General features: G+C 41.6%; 1 long non-coding RNA gene across 2 annotated transcripts; it reads left to right on the top strand.

Moving 5' to 3' along the window:
* The first annotated feature begins 4198 nt into the window (after positions 1-4198).
* Positions 4199-11686, top strand: LOC106017175 (uncharacterized). 2 transcript variants are annotated; one of them, XR_003496034.3, is made up of 5 exons: positions 4199-4499; positions 5872-6552; positions 6893-7069; positions 7827-8242; positions 9104-11686. It is a non-coding gene; the product is annotated as an uncharacterized lncRNA (long non-coding RNA). The 2 variants fall into 2 exon arrangements; XR_001190447.4 differs by lacking the exon at positions 5872-6552 and having other exon boundaries at positions 4301-4499.
* The last annotated feature ends 3562 nt before the right edge of the window (positions 11687-15248 follow it).

Here is a 15248-nt window from a genome sequence, read left to right as displayed (position 1 = left end):
GTAGGAGACAGGACAATGTGCACAGAAAAAGCACTATTCACATAGGCCAAGATCCAGGGACTTCAAAGGGGAAAAAAAAAGTCAGCCAAGTTAAGGGAAAAGAAATCTCGTACCCTTGGTTTCTGCCATTTGTCATGCTGCTCGAGTGATTGTGTAGATGATGCACTTTTGCTGAGCTCCTGTTAGGACACCGTAGTTAGAGAAATGAATTGCCCCAGAAGGCCAGAATGAGGTCTTTCAAAGGTCATTATTAGAACTGGTTTCTCATCAATACACTACTTGATTGGAGGAAAAGACTCAAAATTGCAGGGCTTTGATTGCTGAGGGGGAAGCTTTCAACTGCTTCCCGCTGTTCTGTCATTTTGTGCTAACCTCCAACGGCCCTGTTAAATTGATGTCCTGTTTCACATTCACTGCCCACAAATCACTCTTCTCCCGTTAATATAGGAAACAGTCACACATGATAGAGATTGGAGTGGCTAAACACGAAAGCCAGTGAAGAGCTCAAAAGCATTTCCTTACTGATCAAGGTGCTGATTCCCCCCCAGAGCACTTCACAACATTCACTTGTGAACTTCGTTCAGAAATACAGAGCCTCACATCTGCCTTAAGAGACTCTTTTGCACAAATACTGCTCCCAAACAGTGCAACGTGAGGGGGATTTCTGTGAGGTAGCTAATTTATTGCAGCTAATTGGAAGGAAAAAAAAAAAAAAAGGCTAGGAGCGTTGCAGCTGTTCAGGCAATGAGGTGTCATCGCTGACACTGCGTGCCTCTGAGTACTGCTGCTGTGGGCTAGGTCAGCGCTGAAAACAGCCCTGTTTTCTCAGGACAGCCATCCCATGAGAGGGTGCCTGGAGCCAGGAAGCTCTTAGGCCTCAAGACATGCTACTAGACAAAGCTCAGAAAGGCTGTGGGGTTATTTCTGTTTGGTTTTGGTTTGTTTGTTTTGTTTTTATTATTTTTTTAATGGGTTTCTGAGCTCACACAATCTCAGAGATTTGCACATACCCAGAATTGAGTTGCCCTGCCACTGATGGTGTTTTTCTGAAGGCCACTTTTGTTGCCAGATTAAACTAAAAGCAGACTGGGCATGGAGAGCCCTGCTGAGCCCATCTATCCCTGCTCTGATGCAGAGGTCTGCCAGCGGCAGAGGGAGGGATAGACAACTGGAAATCCTAAAACAAGAGTGGGTTATCCAGGAATACCCTTAATAAAGGTCTTAAAAGGCTTCAGCACTACTGGAGAGGACAGAGTGAGTGAGCACCTTGCAATCTATAGCATTTGTTTTGAGCAAACTAGAAAAATCAGTCCATTTTCCACTGGCCAGCAAATGTTGCTGTTTTCCTTGATTCCTCCATGTGTTTCCCCCGCTGCAAAAACTGGAGGACAAAACTGAGTGCCTCTGCAAAGCGCCTTTGTATCTGCTGATCAAAACTGCTTGGTTTTGGCAGCAGGTATCAGGACAATTGCCCCAAAGCCCCACTCTCCTCAGGCAGCCCAGCCCGCAGGCAGGCTTTGTCACCAAAAGATCCCCTTACTGTCCCCAGATCGAAAGGAGCAGCACTGCTGAAAATCAGCATGAGGGTGACCTCGGATATAAATCCTTCCTAAAATCTTTGTAAGCCTCCACTGCTTTAGTTCCAGCAGTTCTGCCCATGACAATGAACTGCCAGCCAAAAGGTAAATAGAAATGCAAAATATCCCCTAAGCAAACACGTTACTGTCTTTTAAAACAAGTCCATTTAAATAATGGGAAAATATATTAAAGAAACAGAATCTATTCGGGTTTATGTTTAAAGATGAATTAATGCAAATATCACAGGTTTATCCTGAGTTGCTCCCTTGAGAGGATTCACTGGGGAAGCAATTTGTTTCTTTTTAGCTAAGACAGGAAGCTTTGAAGTTAGCGAGTTGTCTGTCTCTGCGAGTAGCCCATTTAATCTGAAGGAAAAGTGTCAAATCCAAGTTGGAGTTGTTAACCACTTGTGTGTCTGTGCATTGTTGGAAGCACTGGCAAGAAGTCTTTGGCAAGCCAGCAACTGGCAGTACTAAGAAGGCTGGAAATGGCACAAAGAATTTCTGGGGGAAAATAATAATAATAATTATTATATATATATAATATATATATATATAGGCTATTAACATTTTTTTTTTTTTTTTCCAGAGACAGTCTCCACAGTTTTGGGGACATTTGCCTGCTCCATCTCCCCTGGCACTACTTACTGCTCCTTTAGCTGTGCTCATGAACGTGTTTCTGGAGCTTTGCTGTAACTAGACTAGGTAAATGACCTTGGTTTAATTTCTTTTACTTTTAGCTTGGAATATTTTTGCTGATTTCATGTGTAGGATTGCCCCGTGATGGGCTTGCTGGCACACCTGGGTGGGCGATGAGTTGTGACCAGTCGGGTGATGGAAGCAGGTGCCTCTTGCAGGCTGTTTCCCTGCACAGAAAATTTTAAAAGCTGTTGTCTGAAACTGCCACGGGATTCATGTCAGACTCTGCCTTCATCCCAGAACTGTTCTTCTGAAGCCAATTTTTCCACTCTTTAGTTACAAACCAGACCCTCAGCTATCAATCAGCACAGCTTCACTGAGCTGGGTTCCACGAGCTCTGCATGGTGTCAGCTTTTAGCCCGGAGACACCAGCCTTGGGGCATCAGCTGCAAAGAAAACCTCTGCAGTGTGAGTAGCCTGTAAAGCAATCCAGGGAGGTCAGCATGCATCTGAAGACAGCTCAAAACAATAACCAGAGGGGGAATATAAACTGTTTACTGCACTTGGATTTGCACTGAAATCTACTGATGCAAAATTCATAGCCAGCATGAATTAATTCACTCCTGATCATTTCCCATAAAAACTCCAGCTTCTACTCCCCTCCCCTAATGACTTCTGCTCAACAGCTGTGGATTTGCAAACTGAAATGCAGTGGATGTTAACATTTCAAAACAGCGCTAAAAACAGTGAACTGAATTGTCTTTGAAATTTTAAAGTTGCTCCCAGTTATACCAAATTAAACTTGTGATGTTCTTTATGTGCTATACTTAATCGCTGAGCATCTTTCATCTCATTATCACCCGCGTGTGAGGGAGATGCATCATCCCTCTTTTGCAGATGCAAAAAAAGAAACACAACATCTGAGAGAGTCCTGGAAATTGCTCTGATCAGTAGCATGGGCTACATCACAAGAAGGCCCTCTCCTTTTCACGGTAGCTGAATCAGCTGCAAGATCTCAGGTTGGTTTCCCCAGCGTGCTGCAGAATTTAGGTCAAGTTCCCACTGGGGAACCAAGCAATGAGATGTGCGAAGCTGCTCCTGCTTTGCAGCAGCTCCTTGGCTGGAGAGGAGAGCTGGGTGCTGCTGTTTAAGATGTTGTTGTCCCTGTTCCTCCTCTGGAGGGTGAGCTGAGGGCTGCAGTCGAGTTAATGGCCTCAACAAATGCATGGTAAAGTCAGTTTATGTAATGACCTGGAATTTATATCTTTGCTCATGAAACAGGAGCTAGTGGCTGTTCTAATGACTAGTGTGCAGTGTAAATACCATCCTGAGCTGGTCTTTCCTCAGACAGTCCACGCAAACGCTGCTGAAGTCAAGGAGAGCTGGGCTGCTATCCAAGGACAGAGGCTGGTTGCTTGTGTGCTTAGGATACACCGAAAGCATTAGGAATGGGATGTGAGAACAGAAGAGTAAATAAGCATGCTTACTGCATCGGGAAGGGCTGCCTTGCAGACAGGTAGCTGCAAAAGGACTAGTCAAGGACTGCACTCATTTGCCTCTCCCAAAATCACAGGCTCACCTGCCCTCTCTCCCCCCATCAGCTCAGGAGCCCTGGGATACCCCTCAAAAGGGCAACTCTATAGCAAGGAGGTGTAGTCGCATGTGCTGCGTTGAAAAGATTCCTCAACTGAAGAGCTAATGGCATGACTGGAGATATTTGAGTACAGACTTGTAGTAAGGGGAAAAAAAAAAATCTGCTGTAACAATATTTGTATTTCCATGCTTCTGTAGTTGAAAAGAACCCAGATTATATGTTCATAATGTTTGCTGGAGAAGCCTCTAAGTCAAGTCAGAAGGAAATGAGGTAAAAAGATGTTTTACTGATTTCTTTTTTTTTTTTTTTCCCTTGAAGTCTGCTTTGCTTTATAAGCTTATGTAAGCAGCTGGTGTAGCGGAGGATCCTGGCTCTAAACTCTCACTGTGGTGTGGCTTCTCTGGTAGCAGCAGCTTTCAGTGCAACGAGCTGCAGGAGGAGCAGCTGGGTTCACCCCTGGATTCTGGCAAGCTGCAAGGAAATCCATCACACCTGGCTGCAAACCTGTGAGGGCGGGGAGGGGAAAGCAGGGATTTCAGTGGCTCCGTGCTTGTGTGCAGGACGTGAGCAAAGCTGGTTGCAGGGAATCAGTGCAGAGGAATACCTGCAGAATGCACGGATAAAGTTGAAGAGGATACGTAATGCCCTGCAGAATCTTAATATTCCAGAAATAGGGTACCAGGTATAAAGTAAGTAATGGGGCTGGTTAGCAAAGCCTTGGATTATGGGAGCTAACGCAAACTGACCCTAAATGGTGGCTACTTCAGGGTTAGAAATGTGTATGAATTTTGTGGCTGCAGTTTACCCTGCAATAGTTAGAGAGCTGTTATATTAATAGTATAAACCAGGCACTGTGCAAACTGGGTGGGAAAAGAGAGCTTGTTTCTCTTGGCTAGAAGAGATCCCTCAAGAAGTGAGATTGCAGGAGCTGTGAGGGGAAGAAAAGGGTGGCACAGGGCCACGGAGTTAGCTGAAGTAGCACCTTCTGTGAGTAAGGCCTTCCCAGCAGAATTAAAAATTCATCAGGTCTAGGACCTTAATAAGTGATTTCGAAAGGAGATGTGGCAAAAAGTGCTCAGCAGTGCAGGCAGATCCTGCTGGCCCAAGTGGCTGAAAGCCAGGAGCAGGGAGAGAGTGAGTCCGCACTTCTGCAGGGAAGTTATAAATAAAGGAGCAGTGGGAAAAAGAAGGGGTAAGTCGTGAAGCAGCCGGAATTTGTTTAATGTTTCTCAAGATTTAAAGCTAATCATAAGCTAAGTTGACACTCGTGGTTCCTCCTCCCACCCCACACCTCCAGGATCTCCTAATTTACAGCGGACTAGGCTCCTGTGCTTTTCATGAGCGTGATGTACGTGAAAGGAGCAGCCTAATACCTCAGCTGCTCCAGGAGCCTGACAGTGTTTTCTCACTGCTTCTCCCTCTAATAAATCAAAGTGTTCAAATCAACGGACTGCCCAGCCAATAAGAGTCCTATGGTAGGGAACAGCGACTGTTTATGCATTTTTCCAGCCATGAATCTCCTGGATGGCATTCCTGTTGACTGGAATGCCTCGCAGCAGTTACATAATTGCAAGCAAAAATTTCACTCTTTTTGCCAAATTGCCGAACCAGAAGGGTTTGCTTGCTAAAGGACCAGAGGGAAGAAACTGGAAGGGAGACTCAAAGGGAAGAGGCTGTATAAACTCTTGGGCTGTGATCAGCATTTTGATCATTTTAGGAATTTGTCAAGGGGAGAAGAGGGAGTTGTGTGGAGAGAGATGGGTGAATAATTAACAGTGTGTGATTTAGTCAATTAATTTTGCTGATTGAGAACTATCTGCAGAGGGGTTTGTGTGTATATCAAATGTTACTCAATAGCTCTTTTCTGTAAATAGATTTTGGGTCATAGCTTTATCCTGAGGAGTTCATTTGGGTATTTGATAATTAAATACTGAGGAAGAAGTGAGAGTACTAGCACATGAAAAGGAAATCACGGAAATGGTGCATGTGTAGTCTCATTGATTTCTGAAGGCATGAGATAGGGAAAGTTCGTTTGATTTGATCTTTCATCTCTCTCTCTAGCCTCTGGAGAAGTCACCTCAAGTCTTGAGAGCAGTGAAATCTGAGGCATTTGGAGTGAATTACCCAGTCCTATCGTATATTTGTCTTGCATGAACCCAGCTGTAGGGGAGCTGAGTACCTGTTTGCCTGCACACGGTGATGGGTATGCAACACTCATCTGCAAATCTTGTGCAGACAACTGAGCCTATTTCATTAACTTATTACTACTCTCACTCTTACCTGCCTCCTACCCCTTCATTAAAGTGATGTACTCCTTCTAGACTGCATTAGAAATTATTTAAAAAGGGGCAGTTTTCCATAAAATATTTGCAATGGAGCCTAGGCATCATTATTGCAAGATCTTAGTAACAATAGTATTAACTTCCACGGCTCTGAGGAAGACACAGGTGTTCTTTAACCTCCCCTCCTTGTGTAACCTTGAGCAGATAATTGCTTAGAGAAGTTTTATTATCCCTATTTTACTAAAACCCATCTGAATTATTAAAAAAACCACTCTTGGTCACAGACAAAAGTCTCAGATTCATGCATCCCAAAATCTGTATTGGGAGTGAGGAGAATTCTTGCTGTGAGGGTCTGAGTACAGCACGCCGCCCATGGAGCTGGTGTCATAGCAAAGTACAGAACGCAGCGCACTGCAGATGCTGCTGCTGAAGTAAAACTGCAAGGAAAAAAAAAAAAAAGGTATGAAAACATGATGTTTATGTGAAAATCTTTACTGGACAAAATGTGGATTTTGTGTAGCAACCTCAGCAGCTTTGCAACTTTTTTTTTGTACCAAGTCATTTGCATTTCACCTGTTTAATTTAAATTGGTATCCACAAGTTATCCCCTCCTTTTTTTTTTTTTTTTTTTTTTTGGGGGGGGGGGGGGAACACTAATTTTGTATTGCCAGGTAGTTTTCTCCTGTGAAGTTCCCACTCCAAGTAGTACAACTGGCCTTTCAGATAACTCTGCTTGGCTTCTGTGCATGTGTTTGCAGCTCACAAACAGATTGCTAATGCTCTTTTTTTGTTTGTTTCAGTGCTTTCACTTAGTGGGTGACACTCCCGACAGTTTGATTACTTGGAATTTAAGGTGAAAATGCCCAGCCAGAGAGATCAAGTCAAGATAGAGAAAAATGAGGAGCACGTTAAAATAAGAAAATTGGACTTTTTGTGAAGAACACAATTGCTTGTTCATATGTTGCTGAAATGTGAAGGTACTGTTAATAACTCTCTGAACCTCAGCTTTTTTAATTATCTTTGTATTTGCCACCTAGGATCATGAGGTAGGGACTTGTGGCTGCAGTGTGTGCAACAGACAAAATCAAAGCTGCTTGACGCAGCATCAACAGTTTGTGGCACTGAAGTTTCATGCAGCCATTGCTAAATCTTTCACACTTAAAACAATGAGAATTGATAGTCAGCTATGAAACCAAAATCATATAAATCCACTGCAGGGTTGTTGGTGGTTTTTTTGTTTTTGTTTTTTTTTTCCTCTTCAGTTGAAACCATGACCCAGCCTAACACAGTTCACTTACCAACCTCAAGTGCTCTGTCAGGTTTGAAAAAGGATAGAAGTGAGTCAGGAAGGGTGAACGTATTTCATGCTTCATAAATGTATGTTGGGATGGGAAGGAGAGAATGACCTGCTTGATTTTATTTTTTGGCAGTGCTCATATACCTCATTCCAATTATCTGTTGCATGTCTTATACAAAGACAGTGTATCTGCTGTCTGGATTTCCAAGGGGCATGTTCAATGTAGAGCAGCTGAAATGGAAGCTAAATGTTACTGTAGGCTTCAGTTTCCCAGCGGTAGTGCTGCAGGTAATTTTTCTAGCTATAAATAAAATGATCCTTAAAGCTGGATGCAAAGAAACAGAAGTTTGGGGATGATTTGGCTTGTCATCTCCATCACAATCTAGTCTTAATGAATATCTTGTTAGTTATTTCCACACCTGGTGTTTCCTATGCAGAGGCCTCCAGGATGCACCAAAGAAAGTAGAGAGCAGGAAGAAAGATGAAGCTTAAATTATCATCATCAGCTCTGTTTGTCAAGCAAGGTATGCACGTCTGAGGAAAGCTGTGTGTGGCTGCTGCTGCTGACAGAGCCCAGGCAGTGTGCTGTGTGCTTGCGCCCCATCTGGAGGGATCCCGTGAAAGAGAAACCCTCAGGCCTGGAGGAGGACAAGACTGATGCCAGCCTCTTGGCACCAAAGCCCACCAGGACTGAAGCTCATTGACCTGCTGTGGCTGTGCAGAAAAGCTGAACCACTCAGCACCTCGCTGCTCCAATGCTGCTTGTGTGATTCATTCCAGGGGCTCACAAGAAGGGAATCCTCTCACCAGTCATGGGAAAGGGACTTTGTCTGGACAACATCAATTTTGCAGTGTAGGTAACTTTCTGTGGTGGTGGTTTTTGTTGTAGGTGAGAAAGAGAAAAGAGATGGGTTGGGTACATCTCTCCTTGGGCATGAAGGAGAGGTCCTGTCAGCACACTGCCCTCAGTTTTCCTGTGAGGGCTCTTTCCATCCCCAAGCTATACCTGATGGGAATCCAAATTTCCCCTGCAGAACTCTGTTTTCATCTCACTGATGCATATTTGTTGATCTTCCCCTCCATTTGCTTAGCAAAGTTGTGTTCTAATATCCTGGTTATAACATGAAGCTGATTAGCATACATGCACCCAGTCAGCCTCAAACATATGGGAACCTCTCAAAGATTATGTTAATTCCGAGGCGATGCTGCTCGGCGATTAGTCACAAAGTCTGCAGTATAAATTCATACCTCTCTCTGCCTCTGCTCTCCTTCCCATGGCTGCTGTGTATTTTCCGTACCACCTCTGGCAGAGAAGCTGGAGGTCAGACAAAGAAAGGAATGAAATACCGTCTAGCAAGAATAGGTTATAAAGATAAATTGTACCACTCAAATGTGAGGCACTTGCAAGTGTGCTGCATGGCACAGAGTTCTGCATGTTGATCAGCTGTGTCACTTTACCTGTTTGCAATGCTCCTTCTTCTTCTGTTGTTTTGCTTTAGAGCCAGTGATAATGCTGGCTTTAAGCCATTTTTACCCCGAAAACTCCAAATGCTTTATTTAGACAAGGCTTGCTCTGCTCCTTGGCTAGAGAGGGCAAGCATGTGCCAGAGCCTTGAGGATTCTTGTTTGAGGAAGAGAATCGCTCCAAGAAGCTGGATGGGTGGGTATTGTCCTCTCAGCATTACTCACACGTACACAACCTCTTCATTTTCAGAGACTTTTTGCTCAGAGGAGGCTTCCTCAGTGCACCTCCTGTCGCACCCGGGCTTATGAAGCCCTGCATTTCTGCTGGAAACTTCAGGGACTTTTCATCTTGGATGTCAGACAAAAAAGTCAGTTTGCCCTTGCAAATAGCATCCTCCAAAGGCAGTCCCCCTGCAGCAGGAATGTCGTGGATGGCATGGGGAGAAGCACAAGGGGTAAAGCAGCTTGACAAGAGCACAAACCAGCAGCTGGTATTGTTTTGCTTGTGCATCTGTATGATAAGATTTTATATGATTAAATTGTTCCACAAGGTAGCTGTAACTAAGTTATAAAAAGTCTCATAAATGTCCCAGCTGGTAGGTAGCAGACTGTGAGACGCAGCCGATGGTCAAATGTATACTCTAATCGGTCATGAAAAATTATATTTAATTCACTTAGGTTTACTTGAGAGAGACTTGAAGCTAAAGGATCAGCCAAAATACCCTTCAATTCTGAAACTCTTTTGGCCCAATTCCTAAACTCTGAATACCCGAGAATTTAATATTTGACATTTCAAGCCAGGACACACCTGATCCTTGTGGCTTAAACCTTCAGTAATTATATAAATGAACTAACAAAATGATTTTTTTCTACATTGAAGTTCCTTTTATCTACATAACTTTCCTAGGAAAGCACTGTAACTGTAAATAAGGGCCTCATGTTATAAACTTCTGTCTTAGGGGTTTTTATTTTGGTAAGCCTTTCTTGAAGATATGTTTGATTTTTATTTATTTATTTATTTATTAATTTTTATTTAATCTTCCTTGCAAAAAGTTTTGTTTTGAGAGCTGTGTTACTGAAGACTGGTACTGTGGACAGCATAGCTTGCTGAATCTGCTCCGAGTGAGAAATAGCTTTCCTCTATCAGCACCATCTTGTCTATGTTATATGTGAATCAGCAGCACAAGTAGTGTGCTTTGGTGAATAAAAGGGTTTTTCTTGTTTGTTTTGGTATGGGGAAGCATCCACAGGAGCAGTTGCTCTTCAGAAATTAATCTGCATTATTTATTAATTAATCCTCTGTCGCTGCCTCACCTCCCGCAGTCTGGGTTCCTGGTGTTGGCAGCTGTATTTATGCTGAATGTACAAAGAAAGCAGAGCATCTCTCAGGCACGTGGGGAAGAGCAGGTCTCCATCTCCGTTTTGGTGGCACTAATAACCCCGGAAAAGTTGTGTCCCTGTCGCTGTTGGTCTCCTCTTTGGGGTTTGGTTTTGTTGCAGTGGAAATTAGTCAGTGTTGCTGTAAATATCCTAAGATTATAATGAATAATAATGATACAAGTCCCTATTATACTGTAAATTTCAAGCCTTCCAGCAGCAATGAAAGACGAACTGAGGGCTGAGGGAACTGGGGAGAAGCATAGGTTTGCCCCATTGATTGTATTAAATTCTTTGGGTTGGGTCTCCTCTCTTCATCTATCTCTCTCTCCTGTCTGTCTCTGTTGTAGAAACTCAGTATTCACCTTGGCTATGCCCATGTTAGCAAGGCCTGAAGTGCAATGGGAATAGGTTGGTGGAGTGAGACTACTGGTATTGGGACCACCGTGCTATTGGGATTGCAAGTGGGGTTACGCCAGGCTGGTAGTCTCATGTATTAAATGTCCCTTCACAGTTGGGCTGTGTTAGCCACTCTACTGGAGTGTGTCAGGAAAAGCTCCCATTGATTTATTCTTCACAAAAAAAAAATTGCTTTCTTTATAATGCTTTTTCTTTGTGGAAAGAGCCACATTTAAATTGTTCAAATTTGCAGAGAAAATTGAATCTATTTTTTTCTCTTCTTCATTAAAGTCTCAATCAAAAAGCACTTGATTTTCTGCCCTAACAAAAATGGAAGAGCAAAATAACATAACAGGGGTAGCAGATGCCAGGCACATATTCTGCCAATACCCACAGTTGTCAGGATGGGCAAATATTTTTCTGCATTTAAAAGTGCGTATTTTCTGTTAATTTCACAGGAATACACTTTCAGGAGTTATATCTTCTCATACCAGTGGACAGTGAAACATGCCTTAGGTGATTGTTCAGAACACCTCATAAAAAGAAAAATAAATCAGGTAATATGTCCTAATCAGGTCTTGTCCTGAACTCATTGCCATCTTAAATCCTTAAGTGAAAAAATATTTTCCCCTTACATTACACCTTTTATCATTAGAGAATATAACTTTGAATGTTGTTGCTTGTGTAAAATCCAGTCCCTCTTCTAAATCCTTTGCCTCAGTTATGCTGCAGCAATGAGTGCCATTTGGAGTTTCTACCTCCAGTTTTGTCTTACCACTGAAGATACTTTCTTTCTTATGAAAAAAAATATATGTATATGCGTGTGTGTGTATATACATATTTATAGATTTAAGAGAGTTTTTAATTTAAGATAATGATTTAAGAAAAATGAAAAATCCAGGATGGACTCTTCTTGTTTCACATTCACAAAAAAGCTTATTTTGGAAAATGTTATCCAGAAAGATGAAAGCTTTGAAAAGCTCTTGGAGTTTTTATTAGAAGCTGGTTGTTATACTCAGAGAACCAAACAAGAATAAATGATCAAAGACAAAGCTTTCTTCTTGGAGACCTCATTGTCTAAATAGAAAAAACGGGGTAGGAAGTAGGAGGAAAAAGTTTTGCTGCCATCACTGTTGCATCAAATTCAAGGTTAATATTCTGCGAAGGAATCACAATAGTAAGGAAAACTTAAGCTTTCATCCCAAAGCAAGGAAATTAGTCAACTCAGAATACAGAAACACTGTAAGTTCCATATCAGATAGACCTATGGATTTTTTAATTCCGTCTCCTCTCTTTCAGCAGAGCCAATTCCAGCTATGTCAAAGATGGTTTAAGAAATTTCACGGTAGGCAATTTATAGAAAAATGTGCCTGCATAGATTTTCTGGACCTCATTGTTCAGAGCTTGCTTTCTGCTATTCTACCTGTTATATTACATATGTACTCATGTGTATATATACAATGTGTCCCCCCCCCAATGTTTTGTTTTGCAGCATTTTTTATTTTTTTTTTCACACTTGTTTCAGGGGCCTGCTCTGCTGCTGACCCAATTGCTACTTTTTGTCATAAACTCCTCAGTCAAATAATGCTCTATTGAAGAGAGCCTCTCTTTCGGTTCCCTGATTTAAACATGAATGAATTTAGTTGCCTAAATTAATTTTACTGTTTTCTAGTTATTACAGTAAAAGTTGAGTAGAGATGCTCATGTAACCTTCATGAAATTTGCATTTTTGCTTCTATTTTCAAACCATTTTAAAAAACCATTCCTTAATTAAATTTTTCACTTCAACTTGTTTTTGTTTGTTTGTTTGTTTGTTTGTTTGTTTTTTATCTTGAATCTTTCAACAGCTGGCTGAAATTTTTACTGAGAGGCAGGGAGAGAAGAAGAAAAAAAAAAAAAATTAGCCATGTCAGAGGGAAGCAAGTTCATTTTCCAGCACCAGGGAACTGTCTCCCAGCTCACACCTGGTGGAAAGATCCTGAGTTTCAGTGCTGCAGATGAATGTTTCTGGCCCTGAATGATTTCACCTATCTGAAAAGGGAGTTAAGTGTTTGTCAATTTTGTCTAAACTGCCAGGTTTTCCTAGAAATAGTGTTCCAGGTTTTCATAAGCCTGGAGACATTTTTGTCATTTCGACCTCGTTTGGTTTATTATATCCTGCCAGCCATGTCTAGATAAACCGTAATGAAGGCTGCTGCCTCCATTATAAACCCACATCTACTCTATCAACAAGCTTTCAGTACCATGACCATTATAAAAGCTCTAAAATTTGATCTGCCATTGATGATAGGCAAGTTTCAATTTGTGGCTGCTAGCCTGCACAAAATGATCTACAAATGGCACGTTGCAGGCTGTTATTTTGTATCCTGCAGGATGGTGTGAAAGTCCTCTCCCTTCCCTTCAACGTGAAGGTCATTCCACCAGATCAGAAATTGCTATTGCTCTAAGTGACATAGGGAACTATACCAGAAGCTTAATTTAAAATAAAAATAGAGGCAGTAGAATAATGCTGCGTGCCCATTACTTTCCTGTCATTTGACAAAAACATTAATTTCTCACTGAGCTGGAAACCAAGACTAGTTCTTAAGAGCACAGTGCGTTTGAGAATGTGCTTCCTTATTGTTCAAATTGGTGGATCAGTCCTCAGACAACTCCTCCTTTGTTTTTTAATAGGAAATATTTTCTCCTTTTTCCACTCCTTCTTTGCCGTTTTTAAAGAAGCAAAGTGCTTATGAACCACCTTTGTACAGCTTTTATTTTCACTGGGCTTTCCTGAGGCTTTAACAGCTCAAAATTACAAATCCATGAATCCTAGTATTGATGAATCCAGTTATTGAAAAGCATGAATTGCAATGGTTAGCTAGCAGATTAAACCAAAATAAAGTGCTACCTTGAGGGCTTGAAACAAGTGCCCTTTGGAAGATTAAATTTCATGATCTCACTAATGGGTGTTTTGTAAGTTCAGTGTACATCCTATGCACATATCTTTTAAATCACTGCAGATTGCATATTGGTTTACATTGTTATCACAAATTAGCTCTACAATATCAATTTCTTTGATGCAGGAAACTCTGAACAGGAATCGTTTGCATTTCTATTTGAGTGTCCTGGAGACAAATATAATGAAATGAATAGCCTTTTAATTTAATTGGCTTCCAATGTGAGTCTGAGAATAGAAAGCACAATACATTGCACAGTTACTGTAGAAACGGTTGAGGTCAAAAGCTCAGCATGCAGACCCTACATCAGTCACTACTGCTCTTGTGCAGTAATTTTTTTTAATTTTCACTGCATCTCCATCAGACCCCAGGAAGCCAGATAATTCAGCTTTAGTATTCCAAGTGGAAGTGCTGGGTTGTTTGTCACCGGTCAGATCATGCAATGGAATCCATTTAAAAAAAAAAAGCTGCCAAAATGAAAAACTACGTTGTATCAGCGCTCTTGTATATCACCAACAAGAATACGATTGGGGGGGAAGTGAAGAGGAAAAATCTGTTTTCTTCTTATAGAAGAAAAGAGGACAGAACAAGGCAAGAAAAAGTGGTACAAAATGGATAATAGTCTGCCAAGAAATCCTTTTTCAAAGATGTCTTTCTATTACAGATTACAGACAGTTAAGATTTATGTGCTATTTATTGGAGTCGGCCTTACTGAATGCAACGTAAGCGAAAATGGAGATAATATCTTAGTAATATTCAAAACTCCTACATCCTTTTGACTGTGGAAATAAAGAGATACAGCTCTTGTAAAAGTTTAGGTAGCCAGGGAGCTCCTCAATGAACACATAAACCCTTCTACACAGAGCTAAATGTAGAAAAGGGACTTTACTATTTGGGGACTGGCTAGTGTGAGATCTGTGCTCCTTTTTTAGCCTGAATTCATTCATCTATATGCAAAAAAAGTTCAGAACTCCTCATCTGTGTCTGAGCCCATATGCCTATGCTGTTACAAACAAACAAACAAAAAAAAAATGTTAACCTGCCCCTTAATTTTTGGACTGTTGATTTTTAAAAGCACAACAATTCTTTTTCAGTACTCATCCATGAAAAGTTATTGGCAGTTTTAATATTTCCTTTTACACCACTAACTTATTACAGGTTACTGCATTATTATTAAAATTATATTGTTTCACAGTTGTGACTTAAACCCATAACTGCTTTGCCTGCTTGTGTAAGCACGGAGAGCCCTCTCTTGTACAACAAAGTTTTCAGCTTCTGTGGAAAGAAGCAGCAGAAATATGTCAGAGTGCTTGAGATGAGATGCTTACCACAACGCCCTTCAAACCCTTGTGTTTTCCATTATGCTAACAATGTAGGTGCCTCAGAAAAGCAGAGATTTCAATATTAACATAAAAGAATCTATGCAAGTGGTTTTCAGGCTTTCCCAGCAGCAAGGCTCCTCGCTACCTGTCCTTGCTTCCTGCAGAATTTAGGTGGGACATGCTGACAGAGAGAACTTCAGACTTGATCCTCTGGAAGTGTGCTTCAGGAGCAGCATGTTAGCTGTGCTCCCAGGCAGCTGCAGAGGCATCCCACGAGCAGTCTGCTTATTTTGGCTGTATTAATCAGCACTAAGAGAGAAGCAGTCTTGTGGCTGGAGGCTGAAAGCCAAGTTCCCCA

Source organism: Anas platyrhynchos, chromosome 3, assembly GCF_047663525.1.
Source record: "Anas platyrhynchos isolate ZD024472 breed Pekin duck chromosome 3, IASCAAS_PekinDuck_T2T, whole genome shotgun sequence".
NCBI lineage: Eukaryota > Metazoa > Chordata > Aves > Anseriformes > Anatidae > Anas > Anas platyrhynchos.
The sequence above is the reverse complement of the archived record's forward strand: the minus strand, read 5'-3'. Positions and strand labels throughout refer to the sequence as shown.